Raw genomic sequence first — 26286 nt, 5'->3', positions numbered from 1 at the left:
ACTCCAGCTTCAAGCTATGTAACTTCTACTTTACTATTCTTCTGTTCTGCATTCCCCTTTGTGATCTTATTTTTGTTGTGTGAAATTTTCATATCGGATGCCTTTGCTGTATTTCTTTTCAAAGATCTCTAGAACTGCTTTTTTGTACCGAATAGTCTGGCTTTCTCCTTTGCATAAGTATTACACCGTATCAGATCTCTTTTTCTTTCCAACGTCTATATTTCTTTTTTATACCTTTCAAAAATCTCTAGGTTTTCTTCCTTATATTTTTATACTTTGTCACTTCTTTTTCCAAACGGCTCAAAGCATCTTTGTCTATGTAATGTTTTCATGGATATGCTGTGTTAATGAACACAAATTTGCATTTTAAGCTTTTGACAGTTTTTCTTGTGCAAATATCTTTTTCCCTCTAATTTCTCTCTTAATCTTTTTGAATAGCTTCTGTCTGGAAATTCTGGGCGACTTGCATACTAATTACGATACGTGATTTCTTCCTTGGCCTTGCTAGTCCACTCTGTCATCTTTATGGCTCTTTTTTGGCCTGTAAGAGAAAGAAGCTTGCAGTGTTGCTTTTTCCTTTTGTGAGAGAGGTGCTTAGTGGACATTGCCTTGTGACATTCCTTGTTTAAGAATTTATTAAATGTTTTTTCCTCCTGTATGGTCTCCTATCTGAAATGTCTGAACAGTAATTATGAGCTTCATGCCAGCATGTAATTGTACAGGAAGAGTTAAACTTTGACATCAATGACTTTCCCTAATAGCAAACAGTAGAGCAACAAAAATAAAGGTAAATACAAAAGGATGCACATTATGGTATGAGCAGCACCAGTGGTAAAAATTTTACTTGTAACAGTCTTTGACCAGCTGCCGACAAGGCTAGTGGTGATTAATGATGCCTTTAAAGAGTAAATTGTTGCTTTGATCCTTCCCTGCAGATATTTTTTACTATATATTTGCATGTGGTCCTGCCCATTCAGTTATATTATTTGAACATTAATTCTTTATTTATTTAGAGCAAATGCCAATATTTATTTTAGTGCAAGATGCTTCAATAGGTTACAGTGTTTGGCTTTACATTAGTGCAAGACATAGCAATCTTAACAGTTCTATAGCTTGAGTTATTTATTTATTTATTTAGAGCATGGCTTTTGCAGGATGAATAGTGCAGTCCTTTATGCTTACCTGTTATGGTTGTTGTTCTGTTTTTCACCATTAAGGAGAGGCACTGATGTGATTGTTAAACAATTCCTGTATGATTAAGGGCTAACTGACTTAGGTTCCTTTGACCAGGACCAGAAGTTACGTTACCTGTGTGTGTGTGTGTGTGTGTGTGTGTGTGTGTGTGTGTGTGTGTGTGTGTGTGTGTGTGTGTGTGTGTGTGTGTGTGTGTGTGTGTGTGTGTGTGTGTGTGTGTGTGTGTGTGTGTGTGTGTCTGTGTGACTGTAGCTTGGTGATTTGATTTCCTGGACAGTCCCAAGAGTGACAACCTCTCAATCCAAAAGTGAATACCAAAAACAAAGTAATCCAAAGTTTTGAAGCTGAAGAAAGAGAAATGTCTGGAACTGTAGAAAAGAGTGTCTACTAACTACCTGCTAGAGTTACAAATGCACATTCATACTAAAAATAATTAAACAAATTCAGTTAAGCATGCAAAGGTATTACTGTTACTGTACTCCTGTCAGTTTGGCAACTGTCCTAAGGTATTGCTCATGAGATTGCATCTAGACCGGCTGCCCCTTCTTCCCTCCCCTAACTATAGCCATGATGTATATGTGTGCCAGAGAGCATTTATGCAAGAAACCCTTTTGTGAGTGTTTGCATGTATGCATGTGTCTCTCTGCATGTGTGCATACAAGTGTGTGCACCTGTGTACACTTCTACAAGTATCTGAATGACTGTGTTATGTTCATGAATTCATGTAAGAGAGAGAGAGAGAGAGTGTGTGTGTGTGTGTGTGTGTGTGTGTGTGTGTGTGTGTGTGTGTGTGTGTGTGTGTGTGTGTGTATGTGTGTGTGTGTGTGTGTGTGTGTGTGTGTGTGTGTGTGTGTGTGTGTGTGTGTGTGTGTGTGTGTGTGTGTGTGTGTGCGTGTGTTTATTTTTATTTGCGTGTGAGACGGAAGCCTGCATGTGTACTCTGCTAGGTCCTGTATTTCTTCATAGTGCACTTAACTGAGTCTCTTCCTGTTTTGAGTGCTGCTCATACCGATAATCTTCTAATGTTGGAACTTAATCCTCCTTCATCTCTAAATAATTAGCCTGTATTCATATTTATATTTATTTTTTATTTTATTTTACATTTTGTGACTGGGAGAGTCTGACTGGATACATGTTCATTTTCAGCTGAGGCCCGTGGAGAAAAACTCCACAATTCAATTACAAGCAATTATAAGGAGTATAACAGCAGCAGTCATACTTACATAGACAGTACATAAGGATGAACATTAAATACATAGAATAAAAAAAAGTTTTATGATTTTTTTACAGTTAGAATGAGCCAATACATAAGTAAGAAGAATTACAGAATAAGATACAAAGGTGAGAGCTGTATCTAGATAATTGCATCTTTTACAATTTTATACAGTTAGATTGTGTACAAATTTGACATAGTCAGGTTGATAGTAGTATGAAAAGCAACAGAGTTGCGTGGTAAGATATATAGACTAGGTATAAAAGCAAGTGTAAAGATGGAGAAAGAAAGGAAAATTAGTATTCCCATGACCATGTCTGAATCATAAGGTTCTGTGTTTTTGTGCAGCAGTGGTAATATAAAGAAACTCATCCTATGCAGTAAGAATGTATGCTGTACAAAACACAGATAGTTGCAGAAACAATATGAACATGAAAATGTAGAATTACTTTTATTACCCAGATATTTTCATAATTTTAGCATGCAAACATGTTTTTTTCTTTAAATGTGTAGTGTTGATTTTTTACTGAATGTATGAAACTCACAGAGTACTTCATAGAATGTTGCTATTTACAGCAATTATGCATTTACATTTATAAATAAAATATTAATATATGTGGGATGACTGGTTTACTTGTTAGTCTCTGTAAAATATGTATGATGTTGATATTATATATTCTGAATTATTTATTAAGGATTTGTTAACCAGATAAAATATAATCTGCATGCCAACCTTTTTTTAGAAGTGAAACAGAAGCTGTGTTCTGTTTACTGGCTTGATCTATCACAAACTTTGAAATATTTAGCACTGAAATTTTATCTCGGGTATGCACAGAATAATCCATTAAAGCCCATTACCTTAGCCACTGTAGTTTATTAGTACAAAGTTATATTGTTTGCTGGGACTGATCTTGGGTTCCATATTAGCAATAAACACACTTCTCTCTCCCAACCCCGGATGACCTAAAACTGGTGAGTCCAAAGCTTCTCATATCCGCCTTTCAAACATGTAGCAAAAACAGTTAAGCATTTGTTAGAAAACGTTTTATGAAAGGCGGGAACATTCTTTTCTTGTTGGAGATTCACAATATAAAACGTCAAGTTAGATGGAGATAAGTGAGAGAAACATTAGTAAAGTTACTCTGTAACTGATATTCATGAACCGCTTTCAACAACATGCATTGTCTGCAGCATTCTGACACTTATTTGACTGGTGAAATGATAGTAATGCTAACAAACATCACCAGGCAATAACTTCACAGACAAGATCCTATAAGATTTAACAGCATCTTAAAAATACATTTAAACTGCTTTGTTTACATCTTCTGAAATAATACCTCATCCATGGTTTAATAGTCACTTCAAAATTACAACACTTCATTAAATATTAATAAGAGTTCTTAGATTCTGTGAAAAAGACTTTTGGTTCGGTTATTTGTATTTGTATCATTCTATAATTTATATTATATGTTATTGTGTTTCAACTTCATTAAATAGATTTATCTTTTAGTAAATCTTGATTTCTTGCTAGTTGTTTTGAGAGTGAAAGGTACAACACTGAAAAGAATAAAATATGCAGCTATGCTGTCTTAGTATGATACAGAGATAAAGGAACAGAAGGCTGCATATTATAGCATGAGTGGGAAAAGGTATCTGTGAACAAGGCAACGTGCCTCATAATTCTGTCAGCTCCACAGTTAGCACAGAGAATTAAGGTTTTGTGCTCTTAATAAGTTGCTTTATGTAGTCAAGGGTACAGAGTTTGATTTTTTCCTCCTCCATGTGCTACTGTGTGACTCTCAGCAAGTCATTTAAACAGCCAGTACTGCTGGGTTGCCCTGAAAAGACACATTTGTCCATCCAGCGGCGTTGGGGTTGGCATAATGGTAAACGTGTTTGTCTCATATGCACATGGTACAAGGTTTGATTCTCATCTTGGGGGAAATCGGTCAAGTTAGAATGAAATGTAAGAGACTGTAATACCCTGGAGGTTGAGTAGGTTTCCAAACCTTCCTTTATTGAAAACAAACAGAGATTAAGCACTTTTGTCCCAGTCAAACTAGGGACTTCATCAGATTCTGATGAAGTCCCTAGTTTGTCTGGGATGAAAGTGCTTAATCTGTGTTTATTTTCAATAAAAGAAGGTGTGGAAACCTACTTGACTGCTAGGGTGTTACAGTCTCTTACATTTTGGTTTTAGTAACATTTTTTTTTATTGTAACTTTGCAACCTTTTTGGTTCCAAGCTTAGAATGACCTAAAAGGGCAGTGAGCTTACTACTTACCTATGAGTTATTTGGTTAACAAACATGTAAAAAAAAATCCACAATGCTATGACCAAAAGGTGCCACTGGCTATGTTAAAAAAAAGGATACACTGATTTGGCATTGTAGTTAACAGAGCCAAAAGCCTTTATTAAGTTTTATTTACAGTTGCACTTCCATCAAAGTCAGAGGAAAAAAACTTGAAGACAGGCAGAGGTTAATAGGTGTGTACTAGGCTAATGGCCCTGGAGCCTTTACAAGCCTAGCCCATACGATTACCCTGGCATCATGCCACCCGACCATAGTTCCCAGTACATGTGTCTAGTAGAGCCACAGCAGTTATCCCTGGGGTGAATTTTCTATTTCCTATCCACTCATCAAGATTTCTCTTGAATAGGGCCAGTGAGGAGCTCTGCTTGACATGTATAGGAAGTCTATTCCATAGCATGGGCAGTCTCTCAGTTATGAACCTGTCCCTCCAGCTTGTTCTGGTAATTGTGGCAATGAGGTTGAGGTCTCTGGAGCATGTAGTGTGGAGTGATTGGGATTTCTTTAGATGTAGCACTTCTAACAGAGCTGGGTCAGACACGGCTTTGTAAGTCAACCAGAGATCACCTCTAAGTAGGTGATATTAAGACAGAGAATAGTTGGAGTTTTTTGAGCCTGTCCATATAAGACAAGTGTTTAAGGCCTAGGATCCTCTTTATGAGGTACCTTTGTGGCCTCTCCAGTTGTTGCAGGTGTCTAGGGAGGTACATGCCAAATGGGGCATTGTACTCAATGATTAGCCTAATGAGGGAAGAGTAGAGGGAGACAATGACCTCTTCCTTCCTGGACTCAAAACCCTTAGTAATGAGATGTGCCACATAGAAGGACCTTCTGACCACAGTGGCAATGTGGTGGTCAAAAGAGAGGTTGCTGTCAATCTGTGTTCCCACATGTCTTATGACACCTTCTGTGTTCCGTGGACTACCATAGATGTTGTAATTCATGTGAACTGGGTTTTTCCCAAAGGGGATGATGACACATTTTTTGGCATTCAGCTTAAGGTCATGGTTCTGACACCAATTATTGGTTTCAGTGAGGCCTTTCTGTAGGATGTCAACATCACTTGGGGAGTTAATTATGGCTCCCAACCTTACAATTGTCTGTGAACTTTATCAGCCAGAGTCCATTCGTGTTGGCCTGGACTTTAGAGAAGTAGATACCAAACAAGAGAGGACCCAGGACCAAACCCTGTGGGACTCCACTCTTGACTGATTGGTAGTCTGACTTGGAGTCAGCTACTTTCACACTGTGGGTTCTATCTGTGAGCCAGTTTGCAGCCCACCTAGTGATATAGGGGTTGATGTCTAGCTTAGTGAGTTTTTCTATGATTCCTGAGTGGGGAATGGTATCAAAGGCCTTGGCCAGATCAAGGTAGGCTGTATGAACCAACTTGCCTTCATCAACAGCTCTGGTGACTGACTTAAAGAAGTAGACCAGGTTGAGCAGGCATGATCTACCCTTTACAAAACCAAACTGTGTGGGATCCAAAGTTTGGCAATTCCCTATATCCTTGTTTATTAGGTCCATGATGATGTGTTCCATAGGTTTACATATCAGACTTGTCAGGCAAATGGGGTGATAGTTCCCATGGTCTGTAGATGATCCTCCTTTGTGGAGAGGGATGACTGTAGCAGTGCGCCATTCGGTAGGGACAAAGCCTGAGGTGAGGCTGTGATTGAACAGGGCACATAGGTGAGGTGCCAGGTCACTCTGTAGTTCATGTAGAACGCAGCCAGGGATAATGTCAGGTCCCATAGAAGCTGTATTCTTGGCCTTGGACAGTGCTGCTTTACCCTGTGCAGCAGTAATACTGGGTGGCTGGAAATCTATGGTATTGTGATAGGTTCTTTGGGGTGGGGAAGAGGGGTAAAGTCGGCACTGAATCTGTCGGTCAGTATATTGGCAATATCTGTTGGCTCGGTATAGGAGGTGCCATTGTGCAACAGCACTGAACAAATCTGGGTATTGCCACGGAGATTCTTTACATAACTATAGAAGGCCTTGTGGTTGTCTTTACTATCTGCTGCAATTCTGTTTTAATAGCTAGCTTTAGAGGATGGGATGAGGGATCTCAACTTTTTGTTGAGGCTGTTAAGGAGTTTTTCCAGTCTCGGGACTTCACCTTATTTCACATCAGTTTTGTTCCTCTGTTGTAGAGTTTGTTTATGGCAGGGGACCACTAGATTGGCTTCCTATTTTGAAGGAGAGCCTCTCGGTTCTATTGGGTATGGCAAGATCCATGCATTTGTGTACGTGTTCGTACAGGGCATTAGTGTATGATTCAGCGGTCATCCAGCTATTCTTCAATTGCATGGGTGCCGCAAAGTTAGCCACCTGTCTTTTTAGGAGCCCAAAGTTAGCTTTGGAGAATTGCATTCCCTTCCATTGTGAAAGAAGGCTTCTGCTTCTAATGCTTGACTTTTGGAACAATCTGTCTAAAACACCTGGCCAATTTATCATTACCAAAAATCAAATAAGAGATGTGTTTCCTCTTCAAAGAAAATCTGTAACTATATACACAGAAAATTTACATTAGAGCATCAGGCAGCTTTGCAAAGTATATATAACCTGTCTTAAGGAGATCTGATGTCAGAGAAAATTATACTTAATAAAGTAGTACAGGGGTTAAAGCACCCTGTATGGCATATGGGGATTTGAGCCAACTTTAACTAAAATAGATTTTCTGTGTTTCTTCAAGCATTTTTGATGAAGAGCTCTGTCAATCTGTCAGGTTTTAGCAAAGCTTATAATAACCAGACTACTAATTAAATCACTTGGTACTGAACAAAAATAGATACATAAAACTGTTGTACACGGACCACTTCAATACACAAACTGTTTAGTAGTGGTCTCCACACTGTATTCCTTTTCTCTTCCATTATTTTCTTAATTAAAAGAATGCATCTCTTTACAAAGAGATATAAAATAGAAGTATCCTGTGGCCCTCCTTGCTAGAATTTCAGCACTTGATAGAGGAGGTGATTGGTTAAATATACTGACCTTTGGGAGGTCAGTGCACTTAACGAATCAATGTTGTAATTTGCCAGCTTTCTCTTCCTTGCTAGAGCAGAAAGCCTGTAGTTGTGAAGAAGGAAAGGATGTTTACTGTTGCCTGAGGAAATTGTTGTTGAATTATGAGGCATGTATTTTACTATTATTATTATTGTTCTCAGTGGTGGATTTACAGGGGAGTTAACATGCTCTGTGTATTTTTTCTTGGCAAATCATTAAGTACCGTAGTCACTAAATAACGGCATACATTTGAGTTTCAGACTTCATACTCTTCAGAAAATACAATGTAAAGCAGTTATTCTATCAATATTCTAAGTGCAGATTTTTGAGCTAAGTGGAAGAGACAGCACTGAGGATTGCCACGGGTTGCTTTGTAAACAAGCTGTAATATGACTTTGGTTAGTTGTTTATGTATTTATTTTATCATAAGCAGATATCCGATGTTTCTTCAGTCATGCAGGTGGCTATAATTGATGGCAATATGTGTTTTTGTGCAGGGGGCATTGCTTTGGTATGTTCCTCACAATATTTGTGATTTCTGGCAAATTGCTGTGTATCATAGTCTCTAAGTAATGAGTATCATTACACCCTTAAGAAAATGCTTGCAAAAGCAAAACCTGTTATTCTAGCAAATATTCTAAGTTCATAAGAGACATATTTAAAATCTGTCAGGAATTCTTTTGGGTGTAGTGGTTAGGAGTCATGCTTGTATCTCTCAGCTGTACTTACATTTCTCAGAAAATACTGTTTGGGGGTTCAAAATAATAGGGTGCCTCAAATTCCCGAGTAGCCCCTTTAAATCCCACTTTTACTTTTTTGTATTTATTTGTGGTTCCCATGTGCTTGCTGATGTCATCATGCAGTACCTGCATGCTCTGTGTTGTCATCAATGTGCAGTGGTGGACATGGTGATGTCAGAGCTGTGACAGTCCTCTGAGCGATCCAGTTGGTTAGATCAAAGGGACTAGGAGGAATTGCATTTCTGCATGGTATTCTTTGTGTGTTTGTAAGGACTTTCTCTGAGTAACTTCAGTTGAAGAGAACCTGACCTAGACTCCAGGAGCAAGATTGACGACTGAACACTGTTATGAGGTATGAGACTATACTGAAGTAATTAGCTAATAATATATTCGGTGGCAGTATTATTGAACTGTGCTTGTGAATCTCAGCCTTGCTAAGTGTTACACCCACATCTGACTGAAGCTGCTTTTCTACCCTATAGCCTGCCATACTCAAATAGGATTAACAGCATAATTGCTGTGTTTCCTCGTACAAGGATAAAAATAGATGTGTTAGTTGGGCTTAGAGGGGAAAAATATGAGGTAGTGTGTAGAACACTTTTCAGGCTAGACCACAGCTCATGTTTCCTCCTTTGTTATGGGTTACACCTCAATTTCTTTCTATCTTTATTATTTGATATTGTATATAAAGTTGTTTAAAAGATGTAGTTTGCTTGTTTAATTGTGGACTTAGTTGTCTGAAAAAAAATGTTAAAGTTATAACGGCAATATTGAAGACATTTCTGCAGTGTAGTAACTCTCACATACACATTTCTAGGTTGAGACCCATCGCAGATATATTTTTCTCAATAAAAGATGGGGAGATTTTGTTACTTTTCAGTCTCACCTTTGGCCTTGTCATGAACTACAAAGGAAATGTTTGAAGAAACTTTCAATTCATGCACCAGCTAGCCATCAATGGATGAATCGAGCAGAACAAAAAATCAAAAAGTATGCAGTTTTGCAAGGTTAAATGCACGATTAAAACTCTTTGCTTACAGCGACATTAGTTAACTGTAGCTGCAATTGAAGTAACACTGAAATAGCATCCTTGATATATTAGCATTTACATTTGCATATGCAAAATGTATCTCTATCTACCCTTCTGACTATGCAGATGGTTATTCATTTATTTATTTCTAAAGTTTGAAATGAATAGGCAAACATCACTGCTTTTGGTGGACTACTGATGTGACCCATGGAGCAGATGGTGCTTTACCACCGCTGACCTCTTTAGCCAGTTAAGAACTTTATATCTTCCCAATGAAAACATTCTGCAGATAAACCACTGTCAGTCAGTGCACATGAGCTGTGAGACAAATAGCTAGCAGATATGATTAATGTTAAAGGGATATGCAATAATTACAGATCTACTGGTCAGTCTCTTCCTAGCGACCCCTGCGAAACATGACCAGATGATGTGCAGTGTACACAGATTTCAGTTCGCTACATCCAGGTTTTTACACTTCCTGATGTGTGCTACTTCTACAGTGAGGGACAAACTCAAAAATAAATAGAGACAAAAGGGCCAAATCAAGAACACTCTTAAATATTGGTGCTATTAACATAAAGTTGATAAGCGTAAGCGGTTGTGGATTAGTATACTTTTTGAAAGTAACGAGTTTGATTCTCATCATTTCTTAATATATTTTGCCACCTCTATTGAAAATGTACAAGTTTTGGGAGAGATTAATCAAAATTCTGAACCAGGTTTACTTTTTCTGTTGCAGATTTTTGTGCATGGCAAATGTTGATATTCCGCAATTCCGCTGGAGTGGGTGGGATTACATAATTATGCATGCAAATTGTGCGCTGATCAGTGTCAAGATTTTTGACCAGTAGTACCTACATTTCATGGGCCTTTGTCCAGATTTTTGATGATATCAGGTTGAGAGGCATGGCCATGTTGTGCATATGTATGACAGCAACAACATTAAATATATGATTGTGGCCATTTGTTCTTTCACTTTAATCCCAATATAAGACCAGAGAGGTGGGGTGCAAAGGATGTAACTATTTCTTTTGGGGGGTAGGGATGAAGACAGTTTTTCCAGGTATTCCCAGATTTACTTTTTGTAGCCCTGTAAGTATTCATCACAGTTTATTGGAAAGTGTTAATTTTGTAACCTTTGAACACTAAATCTTGGGCACAGATTATTTCTTCCTAGAAAAAAATATTTTTTCCTTAGTCAATATTTCTGTAAAGGGCACAACTAGATCAAAAGGTTAAAAGAAAGATCTAAAATGCATCTGAATGCATCTAGACCACAGACCCTTGTCTTATAGGTTCATAGGTGTATACCAGGCTACCGACCACTAGGGATGTTATAAGCCTAGCTGTGCAATCCAAATATGACCCATACATTTTAATATATATATATATATATATATATATATATATATATATATGGGGTGATTTACTGTCTGCCTCTGTCCATCACATACATAGGATCCAGGCCAGTACTGAATTTTGGTTACCCATACACTGGCCCAAGTTGCACTTAAATAGGGATAGGAAGCAAGTGTTTCACATGGATGGGGAGCCCATTCCAGAGAATGGAAATTCTCTGAGAAAAATATCTGTCTCTATAATGTCATATTTATGTTGCAAGCAAAATGTAGGACTTTTAATCTAGTAGTTCTGATGCTGTTTGTTTTGTGGGTGTGCAAACAGTTCATTAAAGTAGGCTCCAAAGATACCTTATATGCCAAAGTTAACATCCGAGAAGTCTGTATGATACTGAGTAAAGACACAGTGATTTGAGACAATCAACATAGGTTATTGTGTTTACTCCATATATTCTTTTTGTAGGATCCTTTGTGGATGCTCCAATTGCTGAATGAGTCTAGTCAGGTACATACCAAAAGGAGTATTATACGCTGTGATGGGTCTGATGAGGGCTGAGTACAATGTTATGATGACCTCTCTAGACCCAGATGCCATGCCCTTGCTTATAAGTTGAGCAACACAAAAGACATTTCTTACTACCTTGGGCACATATTGGTCGAAGGCTAGGTTAATATATGTAAAAGTTCCCACATTCCTGACTAGTATATCAAATTTTAATGGCATTTTAGTGATGTTGTAGTTACCAGGGGTGATAGACTTAAAACTCATTTCTTGGTATTGAGTTTTAAGCCATGGCACCAAGTGTTTGTCTGTGTTAGACCTTCCTGAAGGGTTTTCTTGTCTTGGAGAGATTTGATAAATTTTCCCAGTTTGCAATCATCTGTGAACCTTGACATTCAAGAAGGAGATGCCAAAGAGGAGTAGGCCTAGCACAGAGCTCCAGGGACTCTACTGGTGACCAGTCTCTTTGAGAAGGTGGCCCCATAGATTCCTAACCTCCTAAGTCCTATCACTGAGCTAGTGAAATATCCAGCATGTTATAAAGGGGTTTATACCTTGTTCCATAAGTTGACAATGCCCGAGTGGAGTATTGTAGCCAGATCCGGGTAGGCAGTATGCATAATTTTCTTCTCATCTTTTGCCTTAGTGACCTTTTTAAAGAAGTCCACCAGGTTCAGTAAACACAATTTTCCTTTGACAAAACCAAATTGGGATGGATCCAGTGTCTGGACATCTCCTATACAGATAATTTCCATGATAATTTTTTCCATGTCTTTGCAAATAAGACTAGTCAGAGTAGCAGGTCTGTAGGCTCCAGGATCTGTTGAAGGTCCTCTGCTATGAAGGGGGAATGACCATCACAGTTTTAACCTCAGAGTTGGCTTTGCTTGATATAATTATCCCTGTTAGTTGCCTCTTTACCTTGATGAGAGAGTTTCTATCTTTATGGGAATTACCCTTCCTGATTTTGGACATAATTGTATTAGGTATACAATTAGTGAGCTATAAATGTATAAACTTGTACTACAGAACAGGGTCACCTGTACTAGTCAGTGATCTATAAATGCAATAAATTGTACTATGGAATAGTATTGGGTATACTGTAAAATGGTTATGGTTAATTAATACAACATCAATTCAATACTTTTACCTTATGCGCAGTTAGGGAGACTGTTTTTTTTTTTTTTGGAGGGGGCAAGTATACTTTATATTTCAATGCAGAGCAGCAAAGAAGATCAAAAATTGTCATGTGCCTCATGTCGTGTGTGCATTTTTATAGATAGATTTATATATATATATATATATCTATTTATATATGTATAGATATATCTATATATATATATATATATATATATATATATATATATATATATATATATATATATATATGTATATATGTTTTATATATATATATGGTTCTACCTTACTAGATCGACATGTTAAAACAGCGAAAATGACTTCACCGATGCCAGAAGATCGAAAATGACTTCACCGACGCCAGAAGATCGACAGTGCACAAACACGACACCGCATACACCCGACACATCATACCAACAAACAAAACAAATCCCCTATCCAAAACCCACACACAACACAAGCACACCAAAATCCTTACAAACCAACACTAACCCATACATACACAACTATCTACAACCCTAACCCAAACCCTTACCCTAAGGTCCGTCACTATCGCACACTCACCTAACCTGCGCCCTAACCCTAACTCATTTATCCCACCCCTACCCCTACAGACCACCAACATCACACACTTACCTTACTCGCACCCTTACCTAACCCGCGCCCTAACCCTAACTCACTTATCCCACCCCTACCCCTACACACCGTCAACATCGCACACTTACCTTACTCGCACCCTAACGTCCGTCACTACCGCATACTTACACATCCTTTCCCCATCACAGTGTTCTCAGCGTTGGTGTCTTCCTCCGTCGGTCTTCTGCCTTGTCGATCTTCTGGCGTCGGTGAAGTTGTTTTCGCTGTTTTGTCGATCTTCTGGCATCGGTGAAGTCGTTTTCGCTGTTTTCACATGTCGATCTAGTAAGGCAGATCCATATATATATATATATATATATATATATATATATATATATATATATGAATATTGGGGTCTATATTAGATCAGCGAATGCTTAAAAAAGCGAACGTTGATTGATCGACCTTATGTAAGCAAAAGCTTACAATCTCGAACTGTCAGATCAGCGATTTTTTTCCTAGAGAAAAAAATTGTTGATCCAAAACACATATACACAACACAAGCACACCAAACAAACAGAAATCCACACCCATACACCTAAAATCTGCCACCTAACCCTACACTAAACTATGCACACACCACTACTATCCACAAACCTTAACCCAAACTCTAACCCTAAGGTCCATCTCTATCGCACACTCACCTCACCCGCTCCCTAACCCTAACTCACCTAAACCCGCCTTAACCCTCATGTCCACACAATCGCACACATACCTAACCTGCACCCTAACCCTAACTCATCTAACCCACCTTAAAACTCACACACTTACCTGAATCTGACCCGTATCTTTCCACCACAGCACTGAAAATACCGAAGCAACAGAAACCAACAACCAAATTCTTTCCCTAGGAAAAAATTTGGGTTTCTGTTGCTTTGATATTTTGAACATTCACTTAAATAAGGTCGATCAATCAGAGTTCGCATGTTTAAGCATTTGCTGATCTAATATAGACCCGAATATAGCTAGCTATTTCAGGATTCAGTAAGAGCACTACATTTTCTTTGTTAAATTGCGTCTGTTTGAAATGCTGTCCTGCAAAACTTCTGGAAATGCGCTCTGTGATCAGTCAAGTGCAGCAGTAAGGCATTAAGAAAGGCAGTGGGTGCAGCATGAAAAGAAGCAGCACCTTATTCATGAAGGCATCTGCATTACCTGCACTGTTATGAAAACAGCCTGACCAGCTTTCACGTGGATTGTGTGCTAGTGATTGCAGTTGTTGCATAAGCACTTCTAATGGCAGTAACAAGTCAGCCTTCTTTACAGACCATTTCAAAGTAATTATAGTTCTGGACAGTTTGCCCTTCTTTGCAGCTTGGCTGTTATCTGATTGTTGATTTTTGTCAGAATGAGGGATACTTTGGGTGAGGTACCATTTATGTGTTTTTCTGCCCTAAAGGTAAAGACAGAGAAGTGCCATAGTTAGCTCTTCTGGCACTTATTTTGCAGATCAGCAGCCTCTTCCAGCCTTAACTTCCCGCAGTTACTAACATGCTGAGCTCTGTGAATGCGGTATCAGGGCTCATTAAAGTAGCCATGATGTCTCCTTTGCATTTTATATTAATGCCAGTCCTGCACTCATTCCCCACCAGCAACTGCTGACTGCAGTGCTCAGGACACCTGCACCCTTTACCCCACCGTAGTTATACCTCTGACTCCTCTTCTGTTGTATGACTTGAGCACAATTTGGAAGGAAGGTGACTGGTTTACCAGTATCATTTACTAACAGTTAAGAAACTTTGTGCATCTATAATCTCATGCTCATTATGTATCAGGCATCAAATGGACAGTGAGCACTGACACAGGCATGCCACAAGGGGTGGGTGTAATATGAATAGTAGGGGATGATCTAAGGGGATATTTAATGCCATTTATTAATTCAGTGCAACAACAATTTAGGTGTATATATAATTATTAGCAGGGCACAAAAAAGTAGGTTATCACTGTTTGCCACTCATTAATGTGGAACAAGTTGTCTGTGCTCACTCATGCATGTGTGTGTGTGTGTGTGTGTGTGTGTGTGTGTGTGTGTGTGTGTGTGTGTGTGTGTGTGTGTGTGTCTGAGAGCAAAACAGAACAGTACTGCACATGTTGCTTTAATAGAGTGTAACTACGCATGATAAGGAGGAACATTAGTGTCAGGGTGCATAGAGGAAGTGTGGGCATTGGATGTAAATTCAAAGGGGCTGGCAATTGTAGTAGTACTGTGCAAACTCAGTGTGTAGTAAGGAAGGAGATTTGCAATAACTCAGTACATTCTGTGTGCTTTGTCTTACAATGCAGCAGTAAGTACTTTAAATAACATCATAGTACAGACATAGTATCCACAGGAGTGCATTGTTACATAGCTACCAGAGTGCAGCAGTGTAGCAGTAAGGGGCTTCATCTAGAAAGTAGCAGGTACAGCCTAACATTCAGCTTTTCCCATTAGGAGTAATCACAGTGGAATAACGGTCTCCAGAACGATTGGCAATGGACGTTTTGAGTTGCCAGTTTGGTTCCCAACCTTTCACAGAAGGCACACACATGCACACACCCATACCTACAGCAATTTTAAAGTGTCCAATCCACCTTTAGCATGACTTTGGAATGTGGAAGGAAATTAGAGTACCCAGAGGAAACCCATGTGACCACAGTGAGGCCACGCAGTCTCCGTATATGATTCAAAAATATATGCAGCTGAATATGGCTAATTACACTTTTCTTTATGCAAATGCTGGTTTACATGTCATTTGAGCATCTCATTTTCAGATTCATATCACAAATTTACAGAGATCTGTCATGTAAAGGCACATTAGGATGCAACAATTTCATTGCAGCCTACTGATGCATAAGGACAAATTTCTGTAGCTGCAGTGCTTTAAATGCAGGGACAGCATTATATGTGGGACTGCAAACACCCATCCTATTTTTTGCACCTTTTCTAAGAGTACATGCAGAGCTTTATCTGCCCTAATTATAAATTACTGCTCCAATTATCATTCAACCCATATACCACTATGAAAATAGAAAGGCATTTATTGATTAAAAGAATGTAACAGTTCTGGAGCTCATTAGACTGACCCTTACCAACAAATATCTTTTATTATTTTCCTTTTTAATTTCTCTAAATCTTTAGATTTTCTAATACTGTAACAGTAAAGAACCCATTCCTAAGTCACTGTACAGTTAAGGTTCAAGCTATTAGTATTGCTTCAGTCTTTGTTTACCAAGGGTGCTCTTCTCAGCATCCACAAGGTATTCAGAACTGACTCATGCAGCTCATATTGCAATGTAGCTTATTTTTGTATGCTTGAAATTTCTGTTTTATTAGTTGTGTTGCTCCTACTGCTACTGGAATTAAATGTCTTTATACTATATTGCTGTAGTTCCTGCTTGCATATCCTGGTATTTTGCAACTTTGTTGCTAAGCGCACAGAATATTATATTTGCTACATATAGGTATTTCAATGTGGAATGTTACTTTAGTCCTTTTTTAGTTTTTTTTTTGTTACAATATCTGCTTTTCTTACCTCTACTTTCCTGATTGTTTGGTATTAAGTAATCTCATGCCATCAGAACTTCATTTTCAGAAATTCTTTGTGGTTCATGCTTCTTTTTCTTATTATTTTACCATTTAAAAAGGTAGCGAGACTATATTATTTGTGAGTATGATAGCTAAAATGAAAGGGACACATATGAGAATTCTTGTTATTAATTTAGCATACGTAAGATTACCCTTTTTAGCAGGTGGCATGCACTGAGCATTTCGTAACCATTCTTTCATGCATATGTCTGTACTCAAAGATTTAAGTTCTACAAAGTAATAATTATATATGTGGTAATGAGTGTTTAAGACAAGTATAGAGATTATTAAAATGCGTGTTCTTTATATTAACTGGCATGTTATTCTAATGAACAGATTTATGTAAAAGATATTCATTATCACATCCATGACTCCTGAATTATGCAGCTCAGTCCAGTCAGACATGTCTGTATAAAATGGGTTTTACATATCTCTTCAGCAAGCTTTGCAAATCAGTATGAAAACAAATGTCTGACACTTCAAATAACTTTAATTTGAAATGTTATTGCTGGTCAGACTAAACATTATCTGTAGCATTGTTCAGTGTACAAAAATATCAAATGACATGATTTCTTTAAGATAAACAGTTGTTGAATGAATACACTATATCTAAAAAAAACATAAATAAAAGTTATGGCACCCTACAAGTGCAGTGAAAGCTAAGTGATTGATTAATGGCAGTTAGCTAAAAATGTGCATTTTGCAAGATTATTATATCTGTAATTTGCATCTTCTCCAAGAATCCATAACCGTGTGCTGATAATATTATATGCAGCAATACAAGGGCAAAGAATGGCAATTTGGGGCTTGTATATGCATGGAAAAATGCCAGTATCAAAATGTGAGTCAAACATCTAGTTTTTAATTCACCCACTTTGGTTCCTCTACAGAGAGTCAAGGTGAAATTCTATGAGTGTCAGTAGCCTGAAGGAAAATAAAGATGAAAAAGAAAGTGATCGCTCCTTTCTCGCACAAAATCATTGTTGGTGCAGTTTCTAAGTCTGCTTTCGCAATAGTTTACTTTTTTGGGAGATTTCTCCCTTCTTGGAGTTGGCGCAACCATAGAGTTGATATATATAAGTTTGGGGGGGGGGGTTGTGGGCAACTTGCTCCCGACATTGGTGAAGGCTTAATGCTTTAAATTGATTTTATCCCCCTTCTGTGTTTCAGGCATTATTTTTAGGAGTTTCAGCTTGCCAGGGTATAAATAGTCAGCATTTTGTTGTAGAACCTTATTCATTTTTTATTTTTACTGTCCGTGCCTTGACTCCTCACTACTAATTCCATATAGCCTTATACTGTTTTTCTCTGTTTCTATGCTTGTCTGTTCCTGCGTTACCTCAACTGCTCCTTTCTATGTACGCTGATGGGTCCCTTTACCACGTGGACTCCCTAACTTCCTTGGAATTTGGTATCAATGGCACTTATTTTTTGGCTAAGGGAGTGAGGAACTGTTGAGGGAACAGCAGGTATGGAACATGGGAGCCATTATGCTTGCAGTGATTGATTGGTTACCCTAGCTGTGGATGCAGATGGTGCAAAGACATCAGGATATCATCACCCCCCCCCCCGGGTTTAACCTGAAATGCCCTGCCACACTCCTGGTTTCCAACATAGGCTGCTGAGGCATTGGGTTTTCATCCACCCTCCCCCAATATATGAAAACTGGCTGTTGGCCACTTCATCCTATCTCCCTGGTCAGCCCAACTGACTTAAAACTCAGGTTGGCAGCAGTGTAGACAGATATGCTGCCTTTTGCCATAAGGTTGTCTCCATTATTTCACTCACTTTTCATGGATTTGGCATGTCACCAATTGGAACAATTTATTTCATTGTTTACTATTTGGCAATCTGGTAGGAGAACTGGTCCAAAAACCCTTTTCAGCCAGGCAATAAATAGTGCAAGTAAACTTAAGTTATACACTTCAAGCCTGTTAGATTGTTAGATATACATACCTGTAACACTTTAGAAAGTTCATATATAGTTATTTTGCATTTTTATAAACTAAAGTATGTTACAGTTCTTATGCATTTCTAATAAAGTTAACAGGTTTTCCTCACATTTTATCAATTTATATGAGTTGTAAAACAGTATGGCTATATGAAATTGCTTCTTAAAGGTGCAATACTGAATTTTCTTGGAAACACACTAAAATGGAAGTGAGTAAAAAATATAAATCTCAGAGATAGACCTAGAGACTAATAAGAGAACAAATGAGTAAGAAGAAGTAAATGGCAAAGGGAAACAGTTGAGAGACTGTACATATTTTTAGAATTTTAAACCTTTTAAAGAGATTTCAGTTATCTGTAAAGCATTTACAAGCACTTCCTTGAACAGCTACTCAGAAAAGGAATTTCATAAGCTTGGTAAGATTATCTTGATGCCTTGTTTCAGATGGTAGCTTGTTTCAGAGAGCTGGGCCCATTTGTGAGAAGGCTGTATGAAGGCTGCCAGTCTAGCTAGATGGAATTTTGTTAATAATTCTGTGTCATTGTAAATATTAATATGATTCACAGGCTTGTTTTCACAAATGTAGAAAACTAAATATAAGAAAACGGTGTCATATGCTGAACTTCAAAAATAAAAACACAGTGCACCCTGCTGGAAGAAAGACAATGAGCAAATAATTTTATAACTGTGTTTGATCTCAAGCTGAGAGACAGGATGTTTGGGCTGGGAATTCTTTCTATTGTTTTAAGACAAGAGATAATGACTAGGTTTTACACATAAATGTTGTTTATTGCTGTGGCTTCTGCAGGTGCAGATTACACAAAAGAAATGTAAATTTTGAGTTTCTGTTAGCCTGGGAACTAAAGGAGAAGTCATAAAAATGATGTAATCTGAGATGAGTCAACAGTACTGTGTATTATCAATTTAAGACTTTCTCAGAGAGAAAGATTGAGCATTTTGTATCTTTTCTTAGATCTACTAAGAACATCCACTCACCAGCACTTGCTTGCTCTGTAAGTAAAGTTATTTAGAACTTAGTATTTCTCTTAGAAATAGATAGAATATAGCCAGATTAGTCTAGCAATTTTCCATATTTATGTCAGACTATCCCACAGTCTTGTTTTAAAGCTTTTTCCTGTTATTTCTGAACTCTGAAATATTATTGTTTTAAAGTAATAAGTATTGTCCTGTGTTTTTTTTGTATTTATTATTAAATATTTTTAAACGTTTCAACTGTGGCTGTTTTGTATAGAAATAATTTAAGTTCTTAGAGTGCTTTGCATGTAGTTAGTGATACTCTACTAAACCACTCCAGAATAGCCTTAGCTGTGGGTTACAATTACTATTTGGATAATAATATTGAACAGTAAAATTGGACACCCTTTGGTAAGGGCCTTATTAGTAGCTGATAAATAGTTGTTGGTGGCAATGATTTCTACCTTATAGTCTGGAGAGAGGGGGTTAGCTGGAGAACCCATGCCAGCCTTCCCCAGGAGTGTCTGTGTGTTTGTATATAACTCATATCTCAAACTGTGTGTGCCAGCTACTTGGGCAGGGACACGAAGCACTGGTTGGACAGAGAGGGTACTGGAGGTTTTGGCTTGACCACTAGGCTAAGATTTGTACCCTATAGCTGTGCCAGTGGGCTGTCATATTGGTGATCTGGAGAGAAAGTGAGAAACCAACCACATACTGACTGTGATCTCTGTGTGCTCTTAAAGGAAATTGTACTTTACTGTGTGTGTCCTTGTTATCCTCCCAATTTGCAAGCCCCTCACTGGTGCTAGTGGTAAGGATTGAGGCTCCTTGATTACTGGGCCAGTGCATGGGTATCACATTATTTGGCAGTGGTGGGATATCCACATCAAATATTAATTGTTTGATTGTGGTGAGTTAGCCACACCACATACTAATTGGCTTGTAGTGGTGTGTACATTTAATTCCTGTAGCTTGTGTACAGTGATCACTGAAGGTATTTTTGTACTCTAAATCAGCCACTCAGTGAATATTCAGAGTTCAGATCACAATTGTTTTATTTCTTTTGTTAGCTTAGTCAGGGAGAACAGGCAAGCATGTCAGCAGAGGAGTATGGCAAGCTGACAAGGAGCCAGTTGGCTGAGATGTGCCAGGTTAAAGGACAGGTGCATGGAAACCTGACTAAAGCAAAACAGTGTAAGAAACTTCTCTGTGTGGAAGATTTTCAGTCCATATGTCTCTAGTTAATCACTGTATATTAATCAGATCAGACAATAGTAGTAGAAGTAGCGAACTTAAACTCATCTTATGTCTGAAAAAAAAAATATATATATAACATGAAATAGTGTACAGAATTACTAAGTATTCAAAAGTAATCCAAGCAAGGCAGGCAGTCTGTTTCCAGTTGAAAATCCTTTATTAACTTAATAAAGGATATTAATAAAGGATTTTCAACTGAAGTCTGTGTATTTAATAAATGATTTTTGACTGGAAACAGGGTACCTGCCTTGCTTAAATTACTTTTGAATACTTAGTCTATATATATATATATATATATATATATATATATATATATATATATATATATATATATATATATATATATATATATATATATATATATATATATATATTTTTTTTTACTTAAGACGAGTTTATGTTTGCTACATCTACTATTATTGTCTGATCTGATTAAAATACAGTGATTAACTAGAGATATATGGACTGAAAATTATCCGCCCAGAGAAGTTTCTTACACTGTTTTGTTTTTGGACCCACTATACTTGTTTAGCGGGTTGTTTGAGACTTCGGGGATATCATGGAGATTACTTGTTTTTTTTTTTTTTTTTTGTTGAAACCTGACTAAAGCAGACATGATTGCAGCTTTGGTCACAGCTGCAGCAGAAAATAGCAACCAAGAGGATGATCAGACTGGCTGTGGAGATGTACAACACTCAGAGAATGGACAGCTCAACCTTTCTGCAGAGGACTTAAAAATACATCTAGAGCTAAAGAGACTTGAGTTGGAGACCAGGCGTTTGGAAATAAAAGCTGAGGAGAAGAGAGGTAGAGGCAACATGAAAAGGAAATTCTGACTCTTTGACATAGTCATGGAGGTAATGGTGAAAGGAGCAACCAGACCCCAAAAGCACAAACGGTCAGTAAATTTCTTCTACTGTTTACAGAGGGGAATAATTTTGATAGTTTCATTCATATGTTTGAGAGAGTATGTAAAGAGTATGATGTTGACCAGAGGCTTTGTGTACGGTTCCTGACCCCCTTACTCCATGGTAAAGCTGTAACAGTGCTGTCTAAACTATCTGATCATTCATTTTTTTAATTATACTGCTGTTAAAAATTGTTTGCTAGAATTTTTTAACCTAACACTAAAGCTTATAGGAAAAGATTTTGTGAGCGTAGACACAAGACAAATGAAAGTTTGTATGAATATGTTGCTGAACTGAGCACTTATTTTCATCGGTGGGTGAGTGGATGTCAGGTCACCACTTTTGAAGGGCTGGCAGACCCTTTGCTGGGGGATCAAGCCCTTAGCACTTTGCCTGAGGACATGAAGATCTGGTTAATGGATAGACAATGTGCTACTTTAGATGAGTTGGGGAAGAAGGGAGACCTATACCTAACAAGCAGGGTATCCCTGCACAGGAAAGGGACAACCAGTGCTGCTTATCAGTCTAAGGAAACCCTTAGTGGGCAGCTCAGACAGCCCCAGCATAATCTGCCAGTATCAGGGGAAGACACTAGCCTAGGTATACGTCCAGGACCTAGGGTTAAATGTTTTGAATGCAACAAGTGGGGTCATGTTGCATAAGGATGTCCATGGAGGCAAGGTGGGGAACAAAAGGTGGGAAAGCCAGTATGTGGGAAGGACAAAATGCCAATAGTAGGTTGTCTTGAGACAACTGATTTACCAAACTACTATCCTGTAGATGTACTGATAGGGAAGAATTTTGATGAGGCAGTACCATGTGTTTATGCATTTACACGCAGTCAGGCTTGAAGACAAGCATGTGGGTCTGGTAGCTTGGGGAGACCCAGACAGACCGCACACTTGCAGGCAGGACTGGTGAGGTGGTTACTTCAGGGAGGAAGCTACATTGTAGCAGAGAGACTTAAAGTGAGCCACAGCTGCTTGTGGGTACTGATGGTCCCTTGGACAGAGAGACTGCAAGGGCAGAGGTGAGAAGTAGTACCCAGGCTGACAGTGAGACACCACTATCAGAGGATATCAGACCTCATGTGGAAGGGGAGCTGGGGTCGTTACAAAAAGAGAGTTGAGAAAGGCTGACCTCTCAGTCCCTACATTACAAGGCCTGAAGCAGGTAGCTAGTGAGGCACCTGATTTTTCAAGGGAAGGGAGAATCTGTATACTGGGACAAAGGGCTACTGTATAGAGAGTGGACCCTTGAGGGAGGGCTAGAAGGTGAGAGGATACAGCAGTTGGTAGTGCCTGCCTACCATCTGACACTTCTAGTCATAGACCATGACATTCCCTTTGCAGGTCATATGGGCATAAAATGTACAAAGAGGCATATTATGCAGAACTTCTATTGGCCTGGAATTTCCAGAGATGTAACAAGGTACTGCAGGACCTGTGAGCAGTGCCAAAAGGTAGGCAAGGCAGGAGGTAAGGTGAAAGCTCCTTTGATGCCTTTGTTTGTGATTGAGGAGCCATTTCAGAGGGTAGCTATGGATATTGTGGGACCTCTTAATATCCTAAGTTCCACAGGAAAAAAGTATATCCTAGTGGTAGTAGTTTATGCTACAAGATACCATGAGGCAGTGGCTTTGTCCTTCATTGAGGCAGAAAAGGTGGCAAATGCTTTGTTAGAAATTTTCAACAAATTAGGTTTCCCAAAAGAAATACTGACTGACAAAAGTGCCAATTTCATGTCAGACCTGCTGACTTGTCTATGGACATACTGTGAGATTAAGCACCTAAAGACCACTTCCTACCATCCCCAGACTAATGGTTTTATCGAGAGTTTAAGCTCTACACTCAAGTCCATGCTATGGGCATTTGCATACCAGTTTAAGAGAGAGTGGGAAAAATATTTGACCCATTTCTTGTTTGCTTACATAGAGGTTCCCCAGGAATCCATAGGTTTTTCACCCTTTCAGTTGTTGTATGGCCATATGGTGAGAGGGCCTCTAGACTTAATTCTTGATGAGTGGGAGGGTGAGTGTGAATCTCACCAGAAGTCTGTTGTGGCATATGTCCTAAAACTCAGGACAAGGCTCAGGGAACTCATAGGCTTCGCCCAGGAAAACCTGGCAGAAGGCCAACAGCAGAAAATGGTCTGATATGACAGGAATGCTCAAGTTAGAGAGTATGCTGTAGGGTAGCAAGTAATGGTTCTTGGTCCTGTCAGACGCAACAAGCTGCAAGCAGCTTGGGAGGGACGCTACAAGGTGGTAAGGAAGGTCAGTGATGTTAATTATATGGTAGAACTGCTAGGTAGGAGGCAGGGGCACAAATTGTGCCATGTTAACATGATGAAACCTTACCATGATAGGGAGGCCCTTGTGCTTAGTATTTGTAGTAGACTGCATGAGGTGTCTGAGGGAGATCTCGTGACTGATCTCTTCAATGAGGTTCGGACTGACACTTCAGTAGAAGGGGTAGCAATGTCCCAGCAGCCCATCTCCTACCCAGGTTTGAGAAATACAAGCAGTGTTACAGGAGTTCGGGGACATGTTCACTGGGAAACCAGGGTGTGCACCCACCTGGTGCAGCACCAGGTGGATACAAGACCCCAAAGGCCCATTAGGCAGGCCCCTTATAGGGTGCCTGAGAGAGTCAAACAGACTCTGAGGGAGGAGATACAGGAAATGTTAGAACCAGGGGGTAATTCAAGAGTCCAACAGTCCCTGGGCCTCCTCAGTAGTGCTGGTGCCAAAGAAGGGTGGCAGCACCAGGTTCTAAGTGGACTACAGGAAATTAATTAAATTTTCACACAGAGTCAGATACTTACCCCATGCCTAGGACAGATGAAGCCCTAGAGCAGCTGGGTGGGGCTAAGTATCTTACCACCACTGATCTTACCAAGGGTTACTGGCAGGTGCCCTTGACTCCCAGTGCTAGAGAGAGGTCAGTCTTTGTGACTCCTTTTGGCTTATATGAGTTCACAAAAAATGCCCTTTGGGATGTATAATGTCCCAATGACTTTCCAGAGGCTGGTAGATCATATTCTAGCAGGAGCATGAAGGTTTGTCTTTGTTTACCTAGCTGATATTGCCATCTATAGCCATTCCTGGCAAGAGAACCTTCAGCATGTAAGGGAGGTGCTGGGCATACTGCAGAGGGCAGGGCTGACCATTAAACCCAGCAAATGTCAGGTGGGTATGGCAGAGGTCTCCTACCTGGGACATAGAGTGGGGAGTGGTAAGATTAGGTCAGAACCTGCCAAAGTAGAAGCCATTCAGGCATGACCGGGATCTGTTACCAAAAAGCAGGTGAGGGCATTTTTAGGAACAGCAGGGTACTACAGAAAGTTTGTTCCAATTTATAGTACCGTAGCTGCTCCCCTCACAGACCTGACAAGGAAAAACAGGCCAGATAGGATAGTATGGACTACAACATGTGAGCATGCATTCCAGAAGCTTAAAGAAGCTTTGGGAGGGCCCCCTGTGTTAGCCTGTCCAGATTACAGCAAATAATTTGTTGTGCAGGTGGATGCTTTGAACCATCGGTGGGGGCTGTACTTAGCCAGATTTCTTCAGAGGGAGAAGATCACCCAGTGGTTTATCTCAGTCATAGGCTCCTACTCAGGGAGGAATGCTATGCAGCTGTAGAAAATGAATGTCTAACCATAGTGTGGGCACTGCAGAAACTTCAGCCTTATCTGTATGGAAGGAAATTCTAATATGGTTACATTGAGCCAACCAGCAAAAATGCCAAGTTACTAAGGTGGAGCATAGGGTTGCAAGCATAAGATATGTTAGTGCAGCACCACAGTGGGGTTAGAAATGCCAATGCAGATTGGCTCTGAAGACAGGGAATGGGGTAAGGTATACTCAGACAGACCTAATCCTCTCAAGCAATGTTTTTCAAGGCTCACTTGAAAACTAACTTGAGTTCTCTGGAGGGGGTGGGGAGATATGTGAAGGCTGCCAGCCTAGCTAGATGGAATTTTGTAAATAATTCTATGTCATTGTAAATATTGATATTATTCACAGGATTGTTTTTACAAATGTAAGAAAACTAAATGTAAGAAAACTGTGTTATATGCTGCACTTCAAAAATGTAACCACAGCTCACCCTGCTGGAAGAAAGCCGATGGGCAAATAATTTTATAACTGTGTTTGATCTCAAGCTCAGAGACAGGATGCCTGGGCTGTAAATTCTTTCTTTTGTTTTAAGACAAGAGATAATTACTAGGTTTTACATGTGTTTTGTGTAGAGATAATTTAAGTTCTTAGAATACTTTGTATGTATTTGGTGATACTGTACTAAACCACTCCAGAATAGCCTTAGCCCTGAGTTTTACTATTTGGATAATAATAATATTGCACAGAAAAACTGGACACCCTTTGGTAAAGGCCTTAGTAGTAGCTGATAGATAATGGTTGGTGGCAGTGATTTCTACCTTATAGTCTGGTGAGAAGGGGGCATAGCTGGAGAACCTGTGCCAGTCTTCCCC

General features: G+C 39.1%; 1 protein-coding gene across 1 annotated transcript in view; it reads left to right on the top strand.

Moving 5' to 3' along the window:
• SYT9 (synaptotagmin 9) overlaps window positions 1-26286 on the top strand; it is a 1541933-nt gene that overhangs the window by 719061 nt on the left and 796586 nt on the right. The gene's annotated exons all lie outside the window — the stretch shown is intronic.

Source organism: Protopterus annectens, chromosome 17.part0 (assembly GCF_019279795.1).
Source record: "Protopterus annectens isolate FY-2018-M chromosome 17.part0, PAN1.0, whole genome shotgun sequence".
In the NCBI taxonomy this organism is placed as follows: Eukaryota; Metazoa; Chordata; order Ceratodontiformes; family Protopteridae; genus Protopterus; species Protopterus annectens.
The sequence above is the reverse complement of the archived record's forward strand: the minus strand, read 5'-3'. Positions and strand labels throughout refer to the sequence as shown.